Below are 6,403 nucleotides of genomic sequence, written 5' to 3'. Positions count from 1 at the left end.
TGGTCCACGGCGCGGCCTGTGGACCGCGTGGACGTTTCCCACTCGTTTCTCGCGGTCCACGGCCCTATTCCGTGGACCGGAGCGTGATCTAAGGGTCCAGAGAGCTCCCGGTGTTGATCGGACGGCTTGGGACGTGATTTGGCTTGATTAAGGATTCCTAATCACCCTCTAACCTATGTTTAAGCCTTTAAAAGGCCTGAGAACGAACAGAAGGTGTGTGATCGGGTTTGGTTTCTCGCCGCCGTACGAACCGAGGAGAGAGAGAGAGGCGTGAGGCGCTGTGAGAGAAGGAGCAGGAGGCTCCTGGACAGCGGTCGCCAGGCTCTTCAGGGGTTCAGGGGGTCTCCAAGAGAGAGAGAGCTTTTGTGAGGGGAACTTCATGTGAGAGAGAATTGGGTGTACAAGGGTTGAGGGTGAGGTCTCCTCTTGTAAAATTTTCTTTTCATAGTGAAGTTTGCATGCCCCGTGGAGGCGAGCCCTTTTGTGGCTGATCCACGTATTTTGATTGTTTTTCTTTTTGTTTTGTTTCTTCTTTCTTCCTGCTGCATCGCGTGGTACTGAAAGGATCTTGGGAGGTGGTGTCCTGGCCAGACATCCACCCAACAAGTGGTATCAGAGCCAGGTTGGTACAAGGACGCAGATTGCAGTGGTGGTGAGCAAGACTGAAGATGGAGAAAACAGGAACAATCAGGATGGAGATCAACAAGTTTGATGGTAAGAGCAATTTCTCCTTGTGGCAGGCAAGGGTGAAGGACGTGCTCATCCAACAGGGGTTGATCGAAGCTCTCTTGTGCGATGAGAAGCCGACCACCATGGAGGTGCGGGATTGGAAACGGCTACAGATGCAGGCGGTGAGTACCATCCGTATGTACCTGGCGGATGAGGTGGTGATCCATGTGCTGAGCGAGACTTCCCCGACGGTGCTGTGGTCGAAGCTCGAGGAGTCGTACATGGCGAAGTCTCTCACCAACACTCTTTTCCTCTGGAGGCAGTTTTACCAACTGCGGATGACTGAGGGACAGAGCGTGCAGGAGCATCTGAGCCACTTCCAGAAGATCCTCACCGACCTTCTCAGCGTTGGAGAGAACGTTGAGGAGAAGACCAGGGCGCTGGTTTTGCTGGCGTCGCTTCCTTCTTCGTACGAGTCCTTGGTGACTGCTCTTCTAGTGGGGAAGAGCACTATCAAGATGGACGAGGTCACCGCGGCGATACTCCAGAACGAGGTTCTCAGGAGGGAGAACCCAGCTTCGAGCTCAGGTGTCGATAGCTCAGCTTTGGTGGCTTCTGGAGGTGCAGGAGGCGGTAGACGGAGCGACAGGAGATCGCATCGAGGGCGGTCTAAGTCCAGGAGGGACTTGAGCAAAACCAGGTGTTACCGGTGTGAGGAGTTGGGGCATCTAGCCAGAGATTGCCCTCAACTGAAAAATCGGACGGTGGCTGCTGTAGCGACGGCCGGCAGTGATTCAGATGGAGATGTCCTGGAGATATCTGACGAGGTATCTACTTCTTCCCAGCAGTGGATATTAGATTCTGCATGTCCCTATCATGTGTGTTGCAGAGAGGAGCAGTTTGACTTCCTGGAGAACAGTGAGAGCACTGTATATCTGCCGAATGGATCGAGCTGTGCGATCAGAGGCATTGGGACGGTCAGCTGGAGGACACATGACGGTGCAGTGAGGAGATTGGGGGAGGTCCGATACATACCCGATTTCAGGCGGAATCTTATCTCACTTAGCAGACTGGATTCGAGAGGCTACAGGACGGTAGCTGGTGGAGGAATCCTGAGGGTGCTACGCGGCGATAGGATTGTGCTGGAGGGGAAGAAGGGGAGCAGAGGACATTATTACCTGGCAGGGAACCCAGTGCGAGGTGGAGCATCGGGAGCCAGGTGGAGCCCAGAGCAAGGTGGAGCTCCAGGAGGCGGATCGGGCACGAGACAGGAGACTCGGGAGGACGAGAGGCGACGTCGCAAGGTAAGATTCCTATTGCCACAAGATGATGCCCCGAGCAGGTCTCAGGTCAGGAGGAGCACAGCATACGACGGAGATGGGATCGAGCAGCCTGGCTCGACTCCCATGTTTGCCCATCCATGATCAGCAGGCGATTGCCCCAGGGCATGGGGGCGAGGAGATCCAGAAGCTCTCAGAGTTTGGAGGAGGCTGAATATCGAGTCGAGGTGGAGATTGTTAGGATTTGACGCCTCAAGATTCAGCCCACATTGAGCCCACAGCGAGGTTCGCGGCGAAAAATGGAGTCCAACGAGACCAAGATCACCTGAATCGGAGCTCGGATGGAGAAGATACGAGCTTTCGAAGATAGCACGAAAACCGAGGCGGCGGAGGACCGCCGGCGACCGGCGGCGGGCGGCAGCGGCGCGGCCGCAGGCGGCGGCGCGCGGGACGCGCGTCCCAGGCCCGCTGGCCCGCGTGGGACGCGGGACCCAGGCCCGGGCGGGACGCGGGACCCAGGCCCGCGCGGGACGCGCGTCCCAGGCCCAGGCCCGCGCGGGACGCGCGACCCAGGCCCAGGCCCGCGCGGGACGCGCGACCCAGCAGCCTGCTGGCCCATTCCCGGTCCACCGTGGACCGGGTGGTCCACGGCGCGGCCTGTGGACCGCGTGGACGTTTCCCACTCGTTTCTCGCGGTCCACGGCCCTATTCCGTGGACCGGAGCGCGATCTAAGGGTCCAGAGAGCTCCCGGTGTTGATCGGACGGCTTGGGACGTGATTTGGCTTGATTAAGGATTCCTAATCACCCTCTAACCTATGTTTAAGCCTTTAAAAGGCCTGAGAACGAACAGAAGGTGTGTGATCGGGTTTGGTTTCTCGCCGCCGTACGAACCGAGGAGAGAGAGAGAGGCGTGAGGCGCTGTGAGAGAAGGAGCAGGAGGCTCCTGGACAGCGGTCGCCAGGCTCTTCAGGGGTTCAGGGGGTCTCCAAGAGAGAGAGAGCTTTTGTGAGGGGAACTTCATGTGAGAGAGAATTGGGTGTACAAGGGTTGAGGGTGAGGTCTCCTCTTGTAAAATTTTCTTTTCATAGTGAAGTTTGCATGCCCCGTGGAGGCGAGCCCTTTTGTGGCTGATCCACGTATTTTGATTGTTTTTCTTTTTGTTTTGTTTCTTCTTTCTTCCTGCTGCATCGCGTGGTACTGAAAGGATCTTGGGAGGTGGTGTCCTGGCCAGACATCCACCCAACAAAATTTGAACTTTATTAGCACAAATCACACATCAATTAGATTGACGAATTCGATCATATGCTACGGTCATGAACCTACATGTTCTTTCTCCCCCCATCCATTGTCAGCTTTGTCATCTTCTAACTATCACCTAACAACTTAGTGAAAATGGCACTCCCTTCTCCCTCTCTCATTGTCCTCCAATAATAGCCATTTAGCGCATCCCGTTCTATGATAATTAAAAAAAAAAAAATAATGAAAAAAAAAAAAAGAGATTTTGGTCCAACACCTACCTCGATTCATCAGATCATTTCATCTCCCTGAACCATTCTTTCCCCGGCATTTCTCCCAGTATATGCGCTACATTAATAATTAATTGCCCAATAACTGCATTACTCTTGTTACCAAAAATTTAAAAAAAAAATAATGGCATTACTCTTGTACCTTAAAATTCTTTTTTTAAAAAAAAATAGCTTAAAATTTAATTTTCTATATCAAAAATCTATAAAATGCTGCTAATTTTCCTCCTCCATCTGGTCCTCATTTCACTCCCTTGTACACCTCCCCTAATGGAAGGATACCACGGAGTTTCATGACGTCGCTTCTTTCTATCGTCATCTTTGTCGCCGTTATCTGCTCCTTCTACCTCCACCTCTTCGGCGACCTCCTCCCCTTCGCCACCCTCGATGGCCCGCCGCCCCCAGTGGCGGCCTTCCCCCTCATCACCACCCTCACCCAGCCACTCTTCCACCGCCACAACTTCGCCGTCCACGAGCTCTTCCACCACCCATCCAGTCGCCTCTCCCCTCCTCCATCGGAGTCCATCATCTTCCCCGACTAGGAGACCTTCCTCATTCTCCCCCTCCATTCTGCTGCCGTCGCCAGCGGCGATCATCGAAACCTCTCCTACCTCTTTCACAACGGCGCCGTCTCCCCCACTGGCTTCATCGGAATCCTCCCCACCTCCCCCGCCCGCACCGCCTTTCGCTGCCCCATCCCCACAAACATCTGCCGCCTCCGTCCCTTCTACACCCCTCGACTCATCAACCCCACCGCTGCCGCCCCCATTTCTGACGGCCACGATCCCACCTCCGAGATGATCAGGTGGATCCGCCTCGTCTATGAGGCCCTTTCCACCCCCACCGACATTGTCGTCTTTGCCAAGGGCATTGACACTCGCCAGGGCGTCAACCGCCCCGCCTCCGACCTCCACTGCTTCTTCTCCTCCCATACCGGCGGTGCCGCGGCCCCGGTCGCCACCACCTCCGACACCGGTGGCGCCCAGGAGGTGTTTTGCTGCCCTCACCCACCCATCACAAAATCCAAAACCGGTGAGGCCCTCCACATCTCCCTGGAGATTGCGGCCGAGGGCACCCAAATCCCATCCTTGGCCAACTACCATTGGCCACCTGTCACCCGACGCACAACTGATGGCCGTGCGCTAATCTGTGCCTGTACAATGGTCCGCAATGTCGCCAAATTCCTCGCGGAGCGGATTGTCTATCACTCGACGATCAGCATCGAGCAATTCTTTTTCTACGACAACGACAGCGAGGACGACTTGTACTCGATGGTGGACCGGCTTGCCTTGGATGGGTTCAACAGCTCGACCCACTTCTAGCCCTGGCCCAAGACCCAGGAGGCCGGCTTCTCCCACTGCACCGCCATGAATCGGGACACCTACACCTGGATGGCCTTCATCGACGTGGACGAGTTCATCTTCTCCCCAGCCTAGGTCAGATGCGATTCCCCGAACCGGACCATGCTGGGTTCTCTCGTGGATGTCCGACGGAAGGTGGGTCAAGTCTCGATATGACGCATCGACTTCGGGCTGTCTGGTCTGCGGACCCACTCGAGAGATGGTGTAACGCAAGATTACACGTGTCGGTGTAGGACCGTGGAGCGGCACAAGTCACTGGTGCGGCTCGATGCGGTGCACGACTCGCTGGTTAACTCGGTTCACCATTTCGGGTTGAAAATCGGATTCAAGACGAAGTGGATCGGGGGTTCGATCGCCAGGGTGTACCATTATAAGTACCAGGCATGGGAGGAGTTTAAGGTGAAGTTTGGGAGGAGGGTTTCCGCTTACATGGTGGATTGGACGGAGATGGTGAACCCGAGATCCAAGGATCGGACCCCCAGTCTGGGGTTCGAGCCGAAGGGTTGGGCCACTTGGTTCTGCGAGGTTAATGATATGCGGCTCAGGGATGTGAATCGAAGGTGGTTCGGGGTGGAGGGATCCAATGGAGACTATAGGATGGTGTGGGAGTGGGATGGGAACAGAGAGGGGAGAAAAAGAATGAGATAGAGGGAGAGAGATTTATTTTTTAAAAAAAATAACACTAAACAGATATAGTTGGCGAATAGGAAGAAGAAAAAGAGAGAAACAAAGGTGTTATAGAGGATCTTTTTTTATATAGTTGTTATACACAAATACACTAGGCATTTATGAAAATAATTTTATTTTTCTTTAAAAAGTGTGTTGAATATTAGTTTTTTGTTTATCCTTCATTTTGGCTAAGTTTAGTGGCTAATTGTGCATGTCATGAATGATAATTACATGTTTATATATAGTTAATTACTTTACTGAGGATGTTCTATAGTCGCTGGTGCGGCTCGATGCGGTGCACTACTTGCTGGTTAACTCGGTTCACCATTTCGGGTTGAAAATCGGGTTCAAGATGAAGTGGATCGAGGGTTCGATTGCCAGGGTGTACCATTATAAGTACCAGGCATGGGAGGAGTTTAAGGTGAAGTTTGGGAGGAGGGTTTCCGCTTACATGGTGGATTGGACGAAGATGGTGAACCCGAGATCCAAGGATCGGACCCCCAGTCTGGGGTTCGAGCCGAAGGGTTGGGCCACTTGGTTCTGCGAGGTTAATGATATGCGGCTCAGGGATGTGAATCGGAGGTGGTTCGGGGTGGAGGGATCCAATGGAGACTATAGGATGGTGTGGGAGTGGGATGGGAACAGAGAGGGGAGAAAAAGAATGAGATAGAGGGAGAGAGATTTATTTTTTAAAAAAAATAGCACTAAACAGATATAGTTGGCGAATAGGAAGAAGAAAAAGAGAGAAACAAAGGTGTTATGGAGGATTTTTTTTTATATAGTTGTTATACACAAATACACTAGGCATTTATGAAAATAATTTTATTTTTCTTTAAAAAGTGTGCTGAATATTAGTTTTTTGTTTATCCTTCATTTTGGCTAAGTTTAGTGGCTAATTGT

At 52.9% G+C, this 6,403-nt stretch overlaps 1 pseudogene; it reads left to right on the top strand.

The window, feature by feature from the left end:
* Nucleotides 1-3,766: 3,766 nt before the first annotated feature.
* LOC140852815 (glycosyltransferase family 92 protein RCOM_0530710-like) lies at nucleotides 3,767-5,482 on the top strand (annotated as a pseudogene).
* Nucleotides 5,483-6,403: the final 921 nt, after the last annotated feature.

The sequence above is a fragment of the Elaeis guineensis genome, chromosome 12 (genome assembly GCF_000442705.2).
Source record: "Elaeis guineensis isolate ETL-2024a chromosome 12, EG11, whole genome shotgun sequence".
In the NCBI taxonomy this organism is placed as follows: Eukaryota; Viridiplantae; Streptophyta; class Magnoliopsida; order Arecales; family Arecaceae; genus Elaeis; species Elaeis guineensis.
This window is presented reverse-complemented; position numbering and strand designations above follow the sequence as displayed.